Source organism: Mirounga angustirostris, unplaced genomic scaffold, assembly GCF_029215605.1.
Source record: "Mirounga angustirostris isolate CCGP_5_RB_7025 unplaced genomic scaffold, mMirAng1.0.hap1 SCAF_3, whole genome shotgun sequence".
NCBI classification, from domain to species: Eukaryota; Metazoa; Chordata; class Mammalia; order Carnivora; family Phocidae; genus Mirounga; species Mirounga angustirostris.
Genome location: NW_026991711.1, coordinates 138,204,572 through 138,225,768, shown reverse-complemented (window position 1 = coordinate 138,225,768; position 21,197 = coordinate 138,204,572). Strand labels below are relative to the sequence as shown.

Genomic DNA, 21,197 nt, shown 5'->3' with positions numbered 1-21,197 from the left:
GTAGGGTAGCCGTCCCATCAGAGACAACCTGGAAGTGTTTTTCCAACAGTCTGTCTTCCCAGGCATTTGGAGAATCCAGAGCAGCCAAATGGGAGGCAGAAAGTTCTTGGGAGCAGCAGAATCCCCTGGGAATCTGAGGTCATTGAAGTAGAATAAATTCTGTTTCAGTCAAGCCGCTGAGAGAAGCAGGGTCTGCTAAGAAACAGGAAAAAGAAGCACCGCGAATCTGTGACCTGTTTGGAAAGAAAGTGCAAGATTCCCTCCCAGGATTGTAGGTGAGTGGCTGTGGTCCCCAGGGCTCCGTTCTCCCTTTCCCGGGCTAGATGAGCAGAGACATCTAGCGATGGCTCTCAGCCTTGTCTGGTCTGCACCCACTCTTTTCCGGTGCCCACTTCACAAACTTCAGTGAAACTCCATCAGTGAAATAATCTGACTTTACACATCATTTCCCCCAATTCTATATAATCTTTGTCTGTAATTAAAAGAAGAAATAGGGCACCTGGGTGGCTAAGTTGGTTAAGTGTGTGACTCTTGATTTTGGCTTAGGTCACGATCTCAGGGTCGTGGGATCGAGCCCCACATCAGTTCAGGCTCCCTGCTGGGCATGGAGCCCGCTTAAGATTCTCGCCCTCGCCCTCTGCCCCTCCCCCCTAAGAAAAAGAGAGAGAGAAATAAAAGGAACCTAATTTATTATAAAATAACTTCAATTTAGGGGCACCTGGTTGGCTCAGTCATTAAGCATCTGCCTTCGGCTCAGGTCATGATCCCAGGGTCCTGGGATCGAGCCCCACATCGGGCTCCCTGCTCCGCGGGAAGCCTGCTTCTCCCTCTCCCACTCCCCCTGCTTGTGTTCCTGCTCTCGCTGTCTCTCTCTCTGTCAAATAAATAAAATCTTTAAAAAAAAAAACAAACTTCAATTTGTAAGTGATTAGCTACAGCTCATTAGCAAACAGGACAAAGTAATTGGCTGAGTCTTTGCATCTCCACCTGTAACAACCATGAATGGGCAGGTGCAAGTTCACACCAACTTGGGTAAGAGGGTACTACGTACCCGGAGTGGCAATGTCTTTGGGCACATGATCTTCCAGAAGGGGTGAACAACTCGTAGTAAAAATCTGAGCAAAACATAGTATTTCATTTATAGGACAGTTGCATTATTGGAAAATTCAGGGGCTCATACAACAGTGTAATAATTACTTTGGGTTTATACTTAAAATGGAGCCAAGGTCTAGGATCAGATAACTACCACCGGTTTTTTTCCTACATCAATCTCTAACAGGACCTTTGAACATTACGTGGGACAGTTCTTCACTGAGTGGGCCGGTCTGGTACACTGCAGGCTGTCTAGCATCTCTGGTCCCTGGGTCTGAATCCTAGGAGGGCCCCCACTGTTGTGACACCCACAAATGCCCCCGTTTCCTGTCCACATGCAGAGTGGTTGGGCCTGCCTCTTCAGGCAGCAGCTGCACCAGCCAGGCCTGGCTGCCATGCAGTCAGGGGTCCCAGCGGAAGTCTCGGGTCACTGAGCCCTTCCTGCAGTGTTCAGGTGGGTGACGTCCCGCCCAAAGGTGCAGAGCTGTATAGAGACTCTTCCGTGGAAGGACGCTCCTGTCCTCATGGTTTCTATCCTCCAGTGAGAGACACCAGGTAACCGTATAGAGAAGTCTCAATGAGGAACAATATCGCTATTGTCCCTACCCCAGAAACAACTGTAGAAAGGCCCCATCCTGGGCTTTGTACCTAATGATTAGCAACGAAAAGGAACACACAGCCATCCTTATGCCAGTACTTTCTCCCTATGTGTGTGCATGAGTGGATACACAGCAGGATGTGAAAATGGGGGTTTCCACCAGTTTTCCCCTTGAGTTGAAAGAAACTTCTCTCTGTATTTCACACGGGTTTTCCCCTGGGGGCAACTTGTATTGGATGTTGGTGACCAACTGGGAAATTTTTGCATTTTAATTAAATTGCCTAAAACCAAACAGTGCTTTCAAAGGAAACATGAAAGGTCTTTCCACACGTAATCAGCATTTGTCCCTCGAAGACACGAAGTTAGTGATGTTCCGATGTCAGCATTTGTTGTTGTTTGTTGTTTGCTGAGTATACAACTCCATACAGACTGTCTGTATGGAGAAACAGGGCTCTCCGTTGGTGTACCGGTCGGCCGGTCCTCGGGGAGAAAATACAGATGGGTTGAATATGAATTTGTGAACCCATTATGGGACTGTTCTTGCCGGGTAGTCATGGGGTCGCTTTCTTCCCACTGTGGATGTGGGTCTCCCTTTCTCTTTCCAAGCGAGTTGCCTCATCATTTCCTGACTTAAGGGGCTGTGTCATATCCCCGACACTGGCTAAGAAGCCTGCTTGAGAAAGAGTTGTTACATGCGTTGGCAGGTCCCCACGTTGTCGTTCTACATGGCTGTCCTGTGTCAACAGCTGTCAGGAGAAGAGCCTTCCTGGGTCCTTTTGGAGGAAGAAATCCAGCACGTACCTCCTCCACCCTGGCGCCCTCCCCCACCCCCCCACCCCCCCCCACCCCCCCCAGAGCCGAGAGTGTGGCAGCCTACTCCCAACCTCAGGTTAAAGGAAGGATGAAACTCAACCTGGAGTTAGAAGCTTTTAAAGGCCATTGACAGCTATTTCTCAAGCCCCGGGGCTATATCAGACACTGCTCCGAGGCAGCTGGGGGACAGCAGTGAGCCAGGTGAGCTCTGCCCTCGCCGGGCTCGTCCCGCAGACCAGGCACAGACAGCGCAGAATGCGAACGAGTGAGGGGAGCGAGCCACACCAGGAGAAAGCTGTCCTCACAAACACGCCAGGACCAGCGGGTGGGCCGGGGGCCAGGGGTGAGGCGTGAGGAGAAGCCGGGCAGGAAGGAGATCGGAGGGAGACTGTCGGATCCCGCGGGGCCTTGCTAGTCCCTGCAAGGACTTTAGATTTTCCGTGCTGAACACTGGAAAGCCACCGAAGCTTCTGAGTCTGTGAATCCCTTCTGAACCCCTAGGTTGAAGGTATTATATACCATTTACCTTGGCTGAGGATTCAAGTCCGGCGCTAGGATCGTCAGCATCACGACTCTAGGAAGGAGAAGCCAATTTGGGGTCTTTAATTCTGCTGGCCCCAAACCCAAAACTACCTAGCCAATGCCCCATTCTAAGAGATGGCTCCAGGCAGGACACACTCTTCTTAGCCCTGAAGCTGTAGTCCAGCACCTTCCCCAGGACTGCGGTTATGGGTGAAGTGTCATCTGTGTATCCTGCCAGGGGAGAGGATGAGTGAGGCCGGCCCCGTCCCGGCAGGCCGCGCCATCCAGAGTTGTGTTGTCTGGTACGGTAGAGGCTCTTGGGCACTTCAGATGTTGCCAGTAGCAAAATACATACTTATTTTTGAAGACTCAGTGTGAAGAAAAGAATGCAAAATGCCTACTGAATACCTTTTTATTGTGAGTACATGGTGTAATGTTATTTTTGAAATAGGCTGTTAAATAAAATATAGTACTATAATTTCACTTTTTAAGCTCTTTATAATGTAGCTAGTAGCAAATCTAGAACTGTACTCAAGGCTCCTGTATAGTTTGACACCCAGCATACAACGGTAGGTGGAGACTGATAGAGGAAATTTGTGATTAAACTCACATTTGGAGAGGGAGAGAATGAGTCTCAGTCACCAGTCTCTAGTATATTTTATAATGCACTGAATGGGTCTTTGGAGAGACAGTGGGGTATCAGGCTTCTCCTGTATTCCAAACGTATTTCCTGATGTGGTTCTTACGTTTTGGCCCTACTTTATCTAATGTTAGCGTAGCATAGAAATTTTCACTTTTCCAAACCACAGGTTTCCAGATTATTTGACTCTCCGCCATCTTGGTGGCAGATCACAGGCAAAAAAGGCTTCTAATAGAAAGCTGTATTTTTTTTTCTCTCTGTACTTCCAGCCAGTTTCAGTCTAAATTACCTCTTTTCTGTAGTTCTTACTGAAGGCTGCAAGAACTAGCCAACACATGCCAACATTCTAACTGTTTCCTCCAAATCCTTTAATGGTGCACCATCCATAGGCTCACGGACTTAGGAGGCCAAGGATTCAATAGGTGGGAGCATAAGCCTCAGTGTGGCCACCGCATAACAAGGATGCCAGTGTCCTAGCCCAGGAGAGCCTGCACTAGCCTTCACTGGACCTTAAACCAGTCACTTCCACATTTTAGGGTTAGTCACATTCAACACTCACTTCTTTTTTTTTTTAAAGATTTTATTTATTTATTTGACAGAGAGAGAGACAGCAAGAGAGGGAACACAAGCAGTGGGAGTGGGAGAGGGAGAAGCAGGCTTCCCGCGGAGCAGGGAGCCTGATGCGGGGCTCGATCCCAGGACCCTGGGATCATGACCTGAGCCGAAGGCAGACACCTAACGACTGAGCCACCCAGGCGCCCTAACACTCACTTCTGGTACCGATTTCTATGTCACAAGGGTGTCTGTATTGCCAAAGATAGAAAACCTAATTATGCCAGCTCAAGCAAAATAGAGAATTTGTTTGTTAATGTAAATTAAAAGTCCAGGAGTAGGGCTAGCCTCAGGTACAGATGGATTCAGCCAACAAGGTCAGTAGCTGGTTTTTCTCCATCACTCCCCCTTCAGATTCCCTATTTTGTTGGTTTCAGTTTCAGACCCCCTGTGGTCAAAGGATGAGTGTGGCTATTTCAGCCCCCATATCCTCACAGATCCCAGTCCAGCCCATCTGGCGGAAATGTCCTTGCCTCAGGCCACAAATTCCCTTGGTTCTAATGAGTTCACAGGCCATCGCTCAAAAAGTCTGTGGGGCCAAATGAATGTGAGGTCTGATTCGCCGGCCCTGAATCACATGCTCTTCCTGTATTTGCAGTGGGAACAAAAGCCTCTGGATCCACAGGTCTGAGAGTGATGGAGAGATGGGTCTCCAAACGGAAATTGAAGGACATAGTTATTAGTAGGATGAATTAGCATTGAGCTGCCAAAACAAATGGAAATATAGTGCCAATTTTTCCCCAAGTAGGATTATACCAATTTACACTAACCTGGCATTGAATAGTACAGACTGTTTTCAATTTCTCTGTGTTGCTGAGATTTTTTTTTTTTTTTTTTTTTTTTGAGAGAGAGAAAAAGAGAGAGGGAGCGCACAAGCAGGGGGCAGAGGGAGAGAGAGAATTCCAAGCAGTTCCCACCCAGTGCGTAGCCGGACGCAGGGCTCCATCCCACAACCCCAAGACCACGACCTGAGCCGAAATCAAAAGTCAGCTGCCCAACTGATTGAGCCACCCAGGAGCCCTTTTCTGAGATTATTTTTAAATGACCAAACCTCTGTGTAACTGTACTGATTATACAGGGGGAAGAGGGAAATTACTTTGTTTCTGCTCCTTTAAATCACATAATTCCCATATTTTAACGTTTTGAAAGTAGATTTCCTCATACAATAAATGCATATATTTAATCTGGTATGGTTTCTCTTTCCCCCTAAAAAGCAATAAGGGCGGCATTTTGCTATTGAGGAAGGTGTGTCTGAATTGAGAAAACCCTATTCTAAAACATCTTTCTACTACCAGGGCAAAAACCATCTCTTAGAGTTAGTTACGGAAACACAACTTGGAAAACCAGAATTATAAGTGAACAAATCTTATCGTATGTTATACATGTTGATTCAGTCTGCGTTGATTGGGGGTCACCACAGGAAGGTCGTAGGCTGTGATCCTTCACCACTTTTCCCAGACTGGTGAGAACTGTGCTCTTGTTTTATAATCTTCTGTCTGCTCTTGGTTTTGTATTTCTGAACATTAATATGGAGGATTCCTCACCTGATTGGTCCAAGAGCTTACTGATTATTGTTTTACTTTACCATTAAGCTCAGATTGGTCTGCCAAGCCCGCTGTGGGCTCATGGGCTTCCCTGCTGATCTGTGCCATCCTTCCTCTGGAAAAGTTCCTTTTAACTGAAACTTTCCTGAGAAGAGGGTTCAAGTCTAGCCTTGGCATTCCTTATTCACTATTTGAGAGGAAACAATTTTTTTTTAAATTTTATTTATTTATTTATTTTGGGGAGCACGTAAGCAGGAGGAGGGGCAGAAGGGGAGAGAGAGAGAATCTCAAGCAGACTCCCAGCTGAGCACGAGCCCAACGTGGGGCTCGAGCTCATGACCCTGAGATCAGGACCCGAGCCAATACCAAGAGCCGGAAGCTTAACTAACTGAGCCACCCAGGCACCCCAAGAGGAAACAGTCTTAAGGTCTTTTTTTTTTTTAAGATTTTGTTTATTTATTTGACAGAGAGGCACAGCAAGAAAGGGAACACAAGCAAAGGGGGTGGGAGAGGGAGAAGCTGGGAGCCTGATGTGGGGCTCAGACCCAGGACCCTGGGATCATGACCTGAGCCGAAGGCAGATGCCCAACGACTGAGCCACCCAGACACCCCCAGTCTTAAGGTCTTAGGGAATGTTATATTATGGAAGAATTTTTAGGAGGTATGATTTTCTTTTTCATTCAACATATTTATTGAGCACCTACCGAGAGTGTCAGAGGCGGTTCTAGATGCTGAAACGACAGCAGGAAGGAAGGTCCCCATCCTCATGGAGCTTGAATTCTAGTGGGGACATACAAGTACACAAACCATTAAATTGATGAAAAGAATGTCGAGTGGTGACACGTGCTGTGTGTAAACAAGAACAGGCCCAGAGATGGGGCACGAGGAGGGGCATTTTTGCTGACAGCTGAGGAATGAGAAGGAACCAGGAGATGAGTGTGCTGGGGGGAGTCTTACAAGTCTAAGGCCCCGAGATGCAAATGAGCTGGATGCATTTAAGGAACGGAAAGAGCTGGAAGGTAAATTAGCAAGAAGCGATGTTACTTGAGATGAGGTCAGAGGGCTAGGGCGGGACCAGATATGGGTTCTTGCGGGCTCCTGGCCAAGTTTGGACTTTTTAAGTGGAATGAGAAACCATTGGAGGGTTTTAAGCAAGGGAGGAATGTTATCTGATTTATATCCTATGGTGGCTAGTAGACACCTCATAAATGCGTCCAAAGTTGGCTGTATTTATACGTTTTCATTAAAGATGAAAATAGAACCAAACTCTAGACAACTGCTCCCTTGTGTGTCTTGGGGGCTGCAGCCTTCTAAGTGATTCTACCTCCTAACTGAGCCATCCCTGGTGGAGGGGACTGACGTGAACTGTATGTGTACTACATGGTGAGGGTGTATTTGTGTGCGTGCGTGTATATGCAGTGCCCTACTGAGAGAGCTTCAAAATAATTCTGAAAATGCATCCTATTGCCCATGTTCCCTTTTTAGACCTAACTAGAGTTAGACTTCTCAAAGGTTCACTCAGGCATTCACTTGGTAGTTGATCAAGTTTTCTGTTTTCCTGAGGTTAGTGGAGGGGGAAGGAGATGCTAGCCACAGGCCTCCACCTCTGTCGGGTGCCCCACACCTGCACGTCGGATGGCAGGACTCTCCATTCCTAATCCTTCAGTGCTCTACTTCCAGGAATTTTGCCATGGTCTCACGTCATAAAATTCTACTCATGCAGCTAGATTGATATCTCAAAGAACTTAGAGTCTGGAGGAGCCGTAGACATCAACTATCCTAGTACTCCTCAGTAGGAGTACTGTCGGTATTTTGGGTGAGACTATCCAAAGCATCCTAGGAAAAGCCACATTTCTGGCTCCACCCCTGCATCCTACAGAGCCCCCCATCCAACCTACCACTTCTCACCCCAACTACAAATGAGTCCACCCATTTCCAGCCGCCGCCTGAATTGAGAACTACTGGTCTACCTGGTCCTGTCATTTTACAGGGAAGGGGGAATAGTAGGCAATTTGTGGGCTCTTCACCCCTTTTCCTTCTGAACCCATCACAATGAGGACCAAGAGTTCTAATTTTACAATGAAGTTAGTTTCTGAAACTTGCCTCTGTTTTTCATTCTTTTAACTGATAACTTTTTTGTTCTCAGAGTTTTTCTTCTGATCTACATACTATGCATTGCAAATGTAAGTCTGAACCTTTCAGATGGCTCAAGAGAAAATGATGAGCATTTTCAGAATATTTGTGCATCACTCAAGGTTTTGTACATGTAGTCCATTGCCTCTCCACTTCTTAGGGTCCTTTAATAACGAGAAATCTGCCTTTCCTCCTTCTGCACTCATTATCTCTGTGCTTTTGTCCAGCATCTTCTGGGGGAGTTATTGTTATCCCATTAAATATGGAGGACAGAAGCAAAACATTTGGCACAGAAAGCTCTGGATCTTCACAGGACTTGAGCTGTGTATCATTTATCCTGACTTGGGCACCAAAATCACATTTCAAAACTCATTTGCCTTCATACACTTGACCAGCTCTCTTCACCTGCATCTGTGACTTTCTCTCTACACACTTGAATGCTCTGTAGATGAGGAAGAATCATTACCCTAATTATTGGTGTAGCTGAGAGCTTTTAGTGCCTGGTGACTCTTTTCCTTAATACTAAATGGTATAGTCAATATTGAGAGTGATACTTTCAAGCCACAGTTTCCTGAAGGAATCTCAGGCTCTGTGAATAATTATTTCTGTGCAGATATCTAGAATAATGTTGGCCTGCCAACTGGATGGACATCCTGATCTCCTCTTGTCACTGTACCAGAAATGTTACACCTTGTGGAAAAGAGAAACATTTAATTTTTTTAATTTAGGGTTTTTTTTCTCTTGCTTGCTTCTTAAGTAAAGCCAATCTAGTTTCTTTTTCTGCAGCAAAGGAGGAAGGAACAAACAACAAATTAATCAGACAGGAAGTGAATAACCACAGAAAGACGTCTGCCTCTGACTCAGTATGTCACATTTAACAAGAGGCCAGAGCTTGTCCCAAATGGCTGTCCAAAAACGACCCCACACTTGGGTTGGAAGATGATGCCTTTTTCAGGGACGGTTTTCTCTCTGGGCTCACATCTTGCTTGTCTGTCTACCTGTGTCCCCCATCATGCCTTCCTACGGTGTCCTTTAACGGTAAGAAAAGTTATATTCAAACTAAATGTATTTCCTTTATCAGCTAGAGGGAAGAACAAAAAGGCTTTTAATGGGCCATAGTATGTTGAGATAGTTTGATTTTTCAGTAGAAGACCATGTAATCTATTCCTGTTGAAGAGAATGCTAGTTTCAACACTGTGGTGATTGTGGGCAATTCATAACTTGTGTTTTGTACCAAAAAGTAAGCAAGATTTTCAGTAGAATTTTTCCTGACCACTGGACAAGGTTGGATCCACAGGAATTTTTTTTCCCCATTTAAAATGGGGGTTTCTGTCTGTAAGTATAGCCTTTCAATGTGTGGTACAGTTGTCCACACACTGCTTTTGAACTGTCGCTTTGGCGAGTAGCAGTAAGTACTTTTAAAGTAAAGGCAGTCATTGGAAACTTCAAAGGAAAGGACCGTGGAACTGAGGTGTTGCCTTTCTGTTGCTACAGATATGTCACTGAAGTTCAAATCCCAAATTAAACCATTTCTAGACAGAGTATTTTAGGAAGAAGACAGTCTGTCTTTAGAATCTTTCTATTCAACCCCCTAACAGTGCAGTGCATAGCTACTTCTGCTAATCAAATTCTGTAGCATTTGTTATAACTATTTACAGCTAATATGATTAACATTTTGTCATAAAATATTATAACTTAAAATTTTCAAGCAATGTACTCAGAGACCTCCAGATTAGGATTAAGGAAATTTTTTGTACCAAAAAAAATTTTTTTGCCTCCGGGGCAGGAAGAAGTGACTTGACATATTCCTTTTTCCCCATGGAGAAATATAAAATACAGCTTTAAAATATTAAGAGGGTACATACAAATTTAATCAATAAGTATAAGTTCTTTTAAATAATTCAATGGTATAAGTATACTGTAGAAAATGGAGAAGTGGTAAAATGGAGGAAAGGCTTTGGGAAGATTCTGATTAAGAAAAGTAGAACAACTTGGTAGAGAGAAAGATGAGTGAAAAGGCAAGAGAAAGAGTAAGACAGGATAGCGAGAGAGGAAGGTGAGAGAGGCTGGGCAAGGCGGTGTGGAAGCCATGTCCTTCCTCGTGATTGGAATTGTGGGTCTTAAGTATTACCCATTAACTTCATAAAGTTATGTTGCTTCTGAACTGGAACTTCATCTAGTCAAAACTCTTCCTCTTATAGTCTAAAGAGGTTTAAATGATTTATTTAGAATCACAGTCAGGTTTTCACTGTTCTTTGAAAAGTTCAGACACGAGTTAATTGTTCACAGCTCCTGAATTGCTCTAATAGTTAAATTTTTAAGGATTATGCGGATGCTAGATAAACTGCAATATGCAGAGAACTCCCTATGATAAAACTGATTCCCTGGGGTCCAGCAGCAATTTCACCCTGCTCATTGACGAAATTAGATTCTAGATGTGGCCTGTGGGCTAGAAGTTGCCCAACCTGTGCTAAAATGTAAGAGGAAGTGAGCTCCCTAATTTCTGGACCTTTCAAGTTTTCTGCCCTTTTGAAGTCTGATTAACATTTCATGAACATGTCATTTACTTTGTAAGTTTCTAGCTGTTTAAATTGTGGAACATTCTGCTTTAAGGTTGGACTCACTTTTGTTTATCCAAATTGCCATACATTTACGTCTTGTTGAAAAGAGCATTTCCCTTGAAATATCATAAATACCTCTGTCTGTATTTTGCAACGCTCGCTCCTGAAAATTAAACTGAAAAAAATATACTAGAATAAGGAATGCCTTAATTAGTATGCTTTAAAATGCACTTTATACACATCTCCCTTCACCATTCATCTGTAATACGGAGGTTTGCATGGGTGCGTACGTGTGGGCCAGGGTTTAAATCAACTTATGGTTTCTTTCTCATGACTAAATAGCGGGGGAAGACAATAACATTTATTGAGGACTTGCTACATGTTAGGCTCTCTTCCTTATTTTATTTTAGAAAATGGCTAATACTTATTAAGCATTTGCCTCATTTAACTCTTGAATAACACTAACTGAGTAGGTACCATTACCCCCATTTTTTGTGGGAACTGGACTTAGGCTATGTAATTTGCCCAAGGCCACTTAACAACTATATATAAGTATAAAGAAGTTTCCTATATTTTCAAGAGCTTCTTTCATAAATGCAGTGGGGAGGGCAACTAGTTGCCCTCTTCCAGTCCTGAGACTCTGGGATTACAAATGCTTTGTTTTAAATGTCAAAGCAACACTATCTTTAAAGCAAATAACCTCAAGGAAGACATTTTCCTTCCTAAATCTTTTGGCCTTTTCAGAAGTAAATTTGCTGACACTTTTGCTTATATTACAAGACTACACTTTCAATGATAAAATGGATTAAATATATTGAGTGTATTGACATATATGCTGGGAGCATGGGCACGGGGTAGATCTTAATCCTCTGGTAAAACGAAATGTGGTGCTGAGGATTTAAGAAAACTCTAGCTTTGGGGGGCACCTGGGTGGCTTAGATGGTTGAGCGTCTGCCTTTGGCTCAGGTCATGATCCCAGGGTCCTGGGATTGAGCCCCGCATCGGGCTCCAGGCTCGACGGGGAGCCTGTTTCTCCCTCTCCCTCTGCCTCTCCCCCTGCTCATGCTCTCTGTCTCTCTCTATCTCTGTGTCTCAAATGAATAAATAAAATCTTAAAAGAAAAAGAAAACTCTAGCTTTAAGATTTGATCCCCTTTGATAGAATACTTAGAAGAGATGGGAAATAGTGGGAGGAAATGTGATACTTTTTAGTTCTGTGGATAAGGTAGAGAAGGGCTCCTTTCCTTTTGCCACCGCTAAACAATGACTTACCTTCATTGTCTCACTTTTCAAAGGGTTTGGATGTGTATCAATTTGCATTAACTTTTAAAAAAAATATTTTATTTATTCATTTGAGAGAGAGAGAGCAGGGGGAGGAGCAGAGGGAGGGAATCTCCAGGAGACTCCCTGCAGAGTCCGGAGCCCAACTCGAGGGGCGGGGCTCGTGGGGCTCAATCTCAGGATCCTGAGATCAGGGCCTGAGGCGAAATCAAGCGTCAGATGCTCAACTGAGCCACCCAGGCGCCCCTATAAGCTGCATTAACTTTTAAATTAAACATGTATGGCAGCGGATTGAAAACATCATTTTACTTCCCAATCTTGATTTCCCAACAGTTACTCTTACAGTAAAATTGTGCATTTGTGGGCTACCAATCCTTTTTTTTTTTTTTTTTAAGATTTTATTTATTTATTTGACAGAGAGAGAGAGAACAAGTAGGCAGAGAGGCAGGCAGAGGGAGAGGGAGAAGCAGACTCCCCGCTGAGCGGGGAGCCCGATACGGGGCTCGATCCCAGGACCCCGGGATCATGACCTGAGCCGAAGGCAGCGGCTTAACTGACTGAGCCCCCCAGGCGCTCCTGAGTGCTACCAATCCTAATGACGTTGCAGATGTTTCAAAATGTCTTCTCTGAAAAATGCCTTTCCCCCTCCCCTCCCCCAGATTAACCAGCTGTTTACCTAAAAGAACTCTAGAAGAGGTATTTTTGAAATAGCCAAGGGTGCTGTAAATACAGCAAGACACAAAGCCTTACCATTGAGAAGACAACCTAGGAGCAGGATTCAAGGCAGTTATTGTCTTAAGTGATGATCAAGAAAAGAGCAAGTACATTTTGAGAAACGAGGGGTTCCGGGGACAGAAAGCATGTGTTGTAGCTCGGATTGAGAATTAGTGACAACTAACTGGGTGAGGCTGCTGCTTTGCTTACAAAGGAAAGCTTGTTTCTCTTCTCCACCTTGTGCTTCCTCTTGGGTTGAGCAGCCTTTTGTTTTTCCTCTTCTTGCTGATTGCCTCATTGCCTGCAGCCTTCTGAGCCTGGGCCGGAGGAGAGGAAGAGTAACAATAATAGAAGTGAACTTCACGCAAATATATTAAAAATTTCTAAGATGGCCAAATGTGACAGGCTGGGGCGGTGGGGGTGGGGGTGGGCCGGGGCGCAGAGATGTTGGCGCTGTGACTTGTATCATAAAATAGAAACTACAGGCAAGTGCAGCTGTGAAAAGATTGTGCTGAAGAAACAGGATGGCTGTGGTTTGCTGTGAGCATCAATTTTCCTGTTGAGCATTTTTACAGGAAGTTGAAGAACAAAGCCAACTTCATCTTAATTAGTTCTAATGGGTTTCAGATCTTAAACACATCCAACTAAGTTTGCATCATGCAGGAGTCTCTGAAGAGTAGAATCCATCAGAATTATGAGTAGGAATCCCAAAACGGGCTTTTTAAAATTCAAGATTTTAGCAGCAATTTGAGTTTATTATTAAAATGATTTTATTTTTACAGTGTAACCTGGAGTGGATTCCTTGCCTTTATAATGAATGCTTCTGCAGTAATTTTTTTAAGGTTGTAATAACTCAATATGAATTTAAGAGCCTTTTCTTATTAAACCCCATTGAGTTATATATATTATAAATTTCCTTCTGTTAATATTTATTGGTCAAACAAAGGTGCATGTGTGTGTATATATATGGGGGGGTAGGGGTATGTGTGTGTGTGGTTCTAAGCTGGAAGGATATACCTGAAAATGTCAAGGATATCTCTAAATTATTTCTATTATTAACCCCAACCCCTTTTCACCTAAAATTTAATTATTATTGAAAGCTTCTTTCAGTGGTTAAATACAATCACCATGTTTTAGTTTCATCTTTGTGTTGTCAGTCTTTAAAATACAACAGCCAGTTATTTTACCAGCAAATTGGGTTTATCTGGGAATGGCAGAAGAATTGCAATTCAGGACATGCAAGCTGTGGCAAAATCATAGGCAAACCCAGAGATCACAGGAGAGGAAGGTTACTTTACAGAGAAAAAGGAGGAAGTTGGGACAGCTTTGAATGAAAGCCCATTGGAGGAAAGTCAGAATTCAGGTGGTGACAGTTTCTCATTAGCCGAATAGTGATGGTTTCTCATTGGCTGGGCTATTGCTGGGCAAGGAGAAAAATCTTCCTTCCTCCTTCTGGGGTAGTAAAGTAGGCTTCTTCCTATTAAAAAATGCAAGTTACGCTTCTTCCTGTTGGGGTCTGCAATTGAGGACAAGTTAGTAGGGTCTGACAGCTCCCTTTTCTGGCCTCCTGACTTCATTTTAAGTGAGGTTTCCATTATTTAATTCCACATTTCCCCGTTTTGGTCAAGATCTTTCCTTAAAAGTATCAGTGATCAAGAGTTGGCTCATCCAGCAGCACCTAGGTGGCTCAGTCGGTTGGGTGTCTGCCTTTGGCTCAGGTTATGATCCGGGAGTCCTAGGATTGAGCCACTGCTCAGTGGGGAGTCTGCTTCTCCTTCTCCCTTCGCTGCTCCCCCTGCTTGTGCTTTCTCTCTCGATCCCTCTGTCAAATAAATAAATAAAATCTTAAAAGAAAAAAGAGTGGGCTCATACTTAGCCCTCACTGCCAGGAAGGACCTTTACTGGGCATCCTGTCCCGTACCAGAGGATAAGTGCATAGCAGTTGGAAACCATTTAAGGCCACATTTGAGTAACAAGGAAGGTTAAGAGGGAGAACCCACAGGCATTTCCCATCCAAAGTCTGTATCTTGTCAAGGTTGTTCACATTGGAGGTCATCTTGAAGCATTAGGTTAGCATCACCTTATTGGATACCGTTTCTACAAAGTTGACAGGCAACAGATACAAAACTTTAAAATAATTATACAAAACATAATTAAAAGCAACATGACAATTTCAAATTATATGATGGTTCTGCACCGTGATCCTGGGCCTGAAGGTAGCCAACCAAACAAAGGAACATGGAGAATTAGATGAAACTTCTTGTAGCCAGTGTGCCTGTTCCCTAAATTTGTGCCATTGGGTTTCTGCTTCCCCAGAGGAGCTTATCCCTGTGTTTACTATGACACAAATGCCTCCTTGCTCAGCAAGCAGGTAATTGAGGGCTCTGTGATTATCCCTAACTACTTTTTTTTTTTTAAGATTTTTAAAATTTATATGAGAGAGAGCATGAGAAGGGGGGAGGGTCAGAGGGAGAAGCAGGCTCCCCAGTGAACAGGGAGCCCGATGTGGGCCTCGATCTTAGGATGCCAGGATCATGACCTGAGCCGAAGGCAGTCGTTTAACCAACTGAGCCACCCAGGCGCCCCTATCCCAAACTACTTTAGCCAGTGAGTTACATGATCCTTGTGATGCCACTCCTGCTTTGACTATGGAATCAGCCAGCTCTCCTAACGTCAGGGAGAGATGTCTGATCATGCGTTCATTAGACTGAAGGGTGAAGGCTCTCTTTACAGAGGCAAACCCGAGCCATATGCACCTCCTAGAAGTTCTCATTTAATGCAGCCATGAAAGTTTAGTGAGGTGGACCATTGGTAAGCTGCTCTTTTGTTGAGGAGAAAATAGAGCCGTGAGTACAGCAGGAGCACTCCGTCCTTTCATCCTCCAGCTGTCAGGACAATGAGTTGCCCAGGCATAGGGGCCATTTCCAAAGCCTCCACATACAGAAGAGTAGCCAAGAGCTGCCCATGGGGCTGCCTCATAAGTATGAGCATTTATGGGCCCATTTGTCTATGTTAGAGGCATTAGTATCATTCAACCCAGACTCAAATACCATGTTATCACATATGGAAGGTCTTCCTAAACATATAGATATGACAGCCAGCTTACCAGTGGTCTAACTTAATGCTGGCTCTGCACAATGTCTTTTATATATATGTATATTCAAGAGAGCTCATTTCTCCACCAAAGGTTGGGTTAAATTGAGGCAGGGAACAAGGTGTGTGGATATAGTATTCTAGCCTTATGAAAGGGACCTGAGGAACAGTTTAGGCATGCAGTAGCATATGGGATTCCAGCAAAACTACTGATAGGATAAGCTAAGGGATCACTATGGTCCTGAACAGATCAAGGTTTCTGGTAACAATCAGAGGCGTTTCCTCCTGTTGTAATAGATTGGGAAATGTGGGTAAGAACATCATCTGTCCAAGGAAGAAGGGGAGAAAATATAGTAAGAAGTGACAAAGAGAAAAGGATATATAGGCCTGGGGCAGCAATCTTGGGAAAGCTGTCTCCGTTAGTTGTCACCTCTTCCGTGCCCCAAAATCTTTACTTTCAGACCACCAATTGGTGTGCAGGTCCAGTAAGGGTTTGGTGCCTTTTTTAGATGTGATGTGTGAATCTAGGAGTCTATTCCCGGAAGTTTGGTGGCACAAGGGTTGGCTAACAGTACCAAAGGGGGCCCTTCCAATGAGGTGTCTTTTCTTATGGAGGTGTCTTTTCCAACAGATGAAATCTCTGGGTTGCAATTGCGGTGTGATATTTAAGGTCTTCATCTCCTGGGAGCTGTGAAGATATTGTTCTATTAAAGCTGGGCCCTTTTCAACAGAAGCAACTAGGCTTTTACAATATTGAAGTATATCTCCTTTCATCAGCTGTCAAAAGAGGTGGGAGCCAGATGCATCAGGCACCCTGAGACATTCTCAAAGGACGACAGTTTATGAGTTCCAAAGGGTTGGATCGGAGATTTAGAGGGACCAACGGCAATACTTTTGCCCAGGTTATTTGAAAGGTCTCTACAAATTTTACCAGTTGAGTCTTTTTTTTTTTCTTAAGATTTACTTATTTTGAGAGAGAGAGAGAGCACGTGCACATGCCCACATGCAGAGGGGGAGGGGCACTGGAAGAGGGAGAGAGAGAATCTCAAGCAGATGTCCTGCTGAGCTCAGAGCCAGACACAGGGCTCGATCTCATGATCCTGAGCCAAAATCAGGAGTTGGACGCTTAACCGAATGAGCCACCCAGACACCTCACCAGCTGAGTCTTAATAATGTTATTTGTGCATTGGACTAACCCTGGGGATTGAAGGCGGGAAGCACAGTGCAAGTGCTGAGGCACCCACCACTCAGCACAGACCTGTTGAAGCAATTGCTGGGTCAGTGAGTTCCTGGGTCACTGTGGAGCTCAAGAAGGGTTCCCCAGGTAGGAATAATCTTTTCTAATAGGATTTTAGCCACAAAAGTGGGGGTAGCCTGGCTAAAGGGAAAGCTTCCAATCCAGCAAGAAAACATACAAACCATGACTAAAACATATTTTTATCCATGAGATGGGAGGAGCCAAGTAAAACCTATCTGCCAAACCTCTAACGGTCCAACGGGGCATTTAAAAAATGCCTGGGAGCAGTGTGGATGTGACTCCCAAGGTCGTATCTTAGACAGGTAGGACAAGCAAGGTGTGCACTTTTGCATTTTGCAGCCTTATGTTTCCCCACCACTATTGTTTCATAAAGTCTCTCATTTTATCAGTTGACCAAGGATTTCATGCAAGTACAGCGGTTAGTAATGGGAATTTTAGAGTCTTTGGCAGGACTGCATTGTTATTTGGTTCAAGCCAGAGTTCTGTTTTAATGAACCAACAATTATTAGATTTCCAATATTGTTTTTTTCCTCTCTGGGGCCAATTGTTGGACATCTCTTGTCAGTTTTTGGAGATTTTTTTTTTGGAGGAATATCCTTTTGGATCATGACTGAGGTTTGGTGATTGGTTCCTTTAAGAGCAGTGTTTTTAACAGAAACATCAGCAAGGTGGTTTCCTTTGGCCTCCAGGGAGTCAGGTGTAGAATGCCCAGGGACTTTAACACTAGCCAGAGCAGCTGGTAAAAGTATGGCCATCTAACAAATTTTGGACATAAGAGCCATTTGTAATTTTCTTCCGTTAGAGGTAAGACATCCCGCTGCTTCCATAACATCCCCAAAGGCATACCGACTATCAGTGTAGATGTCTGTGGTTTTGCCTTCGGCCAAGGTTCAAGACCGAGTAGGAGCCTATAATTCAGCCTGTTGGGCTAAAGGGAAGGAACTCTTTTAAAAAGAGTTGTAATAGTGTGCCCAGCATATTTACCATTTTCACCCTTTGAATAAGACCCATCAGTAAACCATGAAAGATCTGCACTGATTTGAGAAGTTTTCTGTAAATTATTCCAGGGAGTCAAAAGGTGCTGTGAGCAGTTGTGAGAGGCTTCATCAGTGAAGGGGGAGAGAAGAGTGGCTTGGTTAAGGGTATTGCAGCAAGAAAGAGTGACATGATGAACAGTTAGTGGGGGATTTTCCCAGGCGGTGAAGTGACTGGCTGAAAGGTGTTGAGTGTGGTGAGAATTCAGAAGGGCCTCGACTGTGCAAAGGATACAGAGATGGTTAGAGGGGGAGCCGTGATTGTTTCTTTAGTGGCCTCAACAAAAAAGGCAGTGGCAGGAATGGCTCTGAGACAAGGGGGCTAGCCTTGTGCTTCAGCTTCCAGTTGTTGGCTATAAGAATGCCCTATGGCTCGATGACAGGTTCCATATTTTTTGGTGAGTGCCCCAAGGGCATTCTCTTCCCCCTCACAAAAAGGAAAGAAAGGAACCTGGTAATTGGGATACCCAAGGGCAGGGAGCTTTATTAACCTTTTCTTTAAGGCCCCCAAGTCTGTGTCATCTTGATCTTCCCAAATAATAGGGTCAGGTTTGTTGTTTTTTCAGTAAAATATATAAGGGTTAGGCCATAAGAGAGAAGTTTGGAATCCAATTTTGACAGTAGCCAGTTAGCCTGAGAAAATCTCATAATTGGTGCTTAGTTTTAGGTTTTGGGAAGTTCAGGATACTACTCAGTCTATCCTAATCTAAATATAGTGCTTTTCCAAACTCAGGGGTCTTAAATACAGACCCTGAGTCTGAACAAACTGCGATTTTTCCTTGGAGACTTTATGTCCCTTTAAGGCTAAAAGTTTTAACAGGTGGCTGCTTTCCTCCAGTGAAGAGGCTGGCAAAAGGAGCAGAGAAGCAAGTCATCTACCTATGGTAACAAGGTAGAGCCTTCAGAAAACTTTATGTCATCTAAGTCAGCTTTTAAGGTTTTCAAGAAGAAGGACTCTCAGTAAAACCCTGGGGTATTACCATGCAAGTGTATTGTTTTCCTTCCCAACTGAAGGCAAACTGATATCGACAGGCCTTATCTTTAGGGATGCTAAAGGTAGCACTACATAAATTGATGACAGTGAAAATTTTGTGTTCAGTGGAGATGGAGGTCAGTAAAGTATGAGGATTAGGAACAACAGGGTGGCAAGGGATAACAATATTGTTTATGGCTCAGAGGCTCTGGACAAGCCTCCATCTTCAAACATTGGGTTTTCTCGCAGGTAAAATAGGGGTGTTACAGGGACTAGTGCAGGGCATAATGAGGTGCTGAGCCTTGGAATCTTCTGTTAAGAGTTTGATACCTTGAAGGACTTCTTTATTTATGAGGTATTAATTCTGGGGAGAGGTTTTGAGGGATCTATCTGAATCTTAAAATAACCTGAAGAAGCCAAGAGTATGTGAGAAATACATACATAAAAATGACTTAAGAACATTATATATAAAGTAAAACATAAATGAATCTAAATAAAAATAAGATACAGAATAGAAAGTAACAGGAGAAGAGAACATTTGGACCTTTAGATCTGTTCAGTTGTATTATTTCTGTTAACCACCCCCCCCACACAGAGCAAATAAAATACTCTTCTATTGATTCCAATTTTTTGCAAAAAAAAAAAAAAGTTTACTTTTTCCATTCATTTTAGGTAAGATAGTATTTAAGGGTGACCATTGGCAAGATGTATATAGCAAAATGCTTTATATTTTTGAATAATCCAAAATGGTAAATATAACTGGACAAACCTGCCTTTATCCCCCCTTAATAGAACTTGGCCGATTCACTCCCCACTCAGGATTAGAGGCCAGGCTTCTGAGGATTATCAGATGTTTTCACTGGACAGCACTGGAAATCTTTCCCCTCCTCATATCATTCTGCAATGTAGGCCTCACACATTATGCTCTAGAATGACTTTTAAGTTGGCTATAATTATGAGACTAAGAAACCCTTTACTTAAATGACTAGCCAATTCTCTTGATCTTAATTAATCATTTTACATTCAGAGATAATCGTGTGTTCTTGGATGAACACACTGAAGAGAAAAATCGAAGTTTCCTAGGGCAGTCTGGACTGACGTCCGGGCTGTGGTTGAGCCTTTAGCTGGCCATGCCACTGGGGAGAATATGTCCGCTGTATGATGGAAAGTGGAAGGAACAAGTCACTCTTTCTCACAAGGTGTCCATCATAACTAATATTACATCTTTAGCAAATGGCTTTCAGCCACAAGATGCCCTGGTTGGTCTAGGGTCATTGTGTGACGCTGTCTAATATAAGTTTTAAACCATGATGTTGACCTAATAACATTATAGTAAAACCAACAAAGTCAACCATTTCTTTCACAGAACTAGGAAATTCCAGAATTTCTAAATATTGATATATATATATATATTGTGTGTGTCTGTCTGTGTGTGTAGGCAACATAGAAGAACCAATTAATGAATTCTTAAAGCTCTTTATGCAAAATATTCTGCTCTGTCCTCTTAATCCACAGTGCCAATTCCCTTATAAAAGGTTTATTGGTAGATCCCTACCCTCACCTCAGTGGTTTTTCCAACTAAAATTTCATGATTTTTGAATGATTCATTCAGTTATTAAATAAAATTTTGGCAGTCAATCACATACCCCAGGGTTCAGGTTGATTTTTAATTTCTTCAGTATATGACAATCTAGAGATATCTTGGGTGAGAAATCAGTTGATGGATATTCTAGTCAAAAGCCATTATCCTGGGGCACCTGGGTGGCTCAGTCAGTTAAGCATCTGACTCTTGATCTCAGCTCATGTTTTGATCTCAGGGTCCTGAGTTCAAAAAAAGTCATTATCTTATCTTATGATGTCTACAATGGATAAAAGATGGACATGTATTGTTAAATCTGTGTATTAGTTTGCTAGGGCTGCTGTAACAACAACAACAATGAAAACACAGATTGGGTGACTCAAACAGCAGAATTTTATCATCTCACCATTCTGGAGGGTAGAAGTCCAAGATCAAAGCCTTGGCAGGTTTGGTTTCCCCCAAGGCCTCTCTTCCAGGCTTGCTGACAGCCACCTTCTCCCTGTGTCCTCACATGGCCTTTTCTCTGTGCTCACACATCCCTTGTGTCTCTTCCTCTTCTTATAAGAACCCTAGTCATATTGGATTAGGGTCCACTCTAATGGACTCATTCCAACTTAATCACCTCTTTAAAGGCCCTATCTCTGAATACAGTCATCTTCTGAGGTACTAGGGTTACGTTAAGACTTCGATGCATGAATTTGGGAGGGACACAGTTCAACCCATAGCACTGTGTGTGAAAACAAAAAAGCCT

At 43.5% G+C, this 21,197-nt stretch overlaps 1 protein-coding gene across 4 annotated transcripts in view; it reads left to right on the top strand.

Moving 5' to 3' along the window:
* The window catches only part of WIPF1 (WAS/WASL interacting protein family member 1), a 119,158-nt gene that overhangs the window by 68,552 nt on the left and 29,409 nt on the right, over nucleotides 1-21,197 (top strand). The window contains exon 2 of one of the 4 annotated variants that reach the window (XM_064586729.1): nucleotides 169-275. The exons of 2 other annotated variants lie outside the window; for them this stretch is intronic. The gene's annotated coding sequence lies outside the window, so the exon portion shown is untranslated. Of the gene's footprint in view, nucleotides 1-168; nucleotides 276-8,773; nucleotides 8,993-21,197 lie in introns of those variants that run through there. One more of the 4 variants, XM_064586728.1, reaches the window with a different exon arrangement.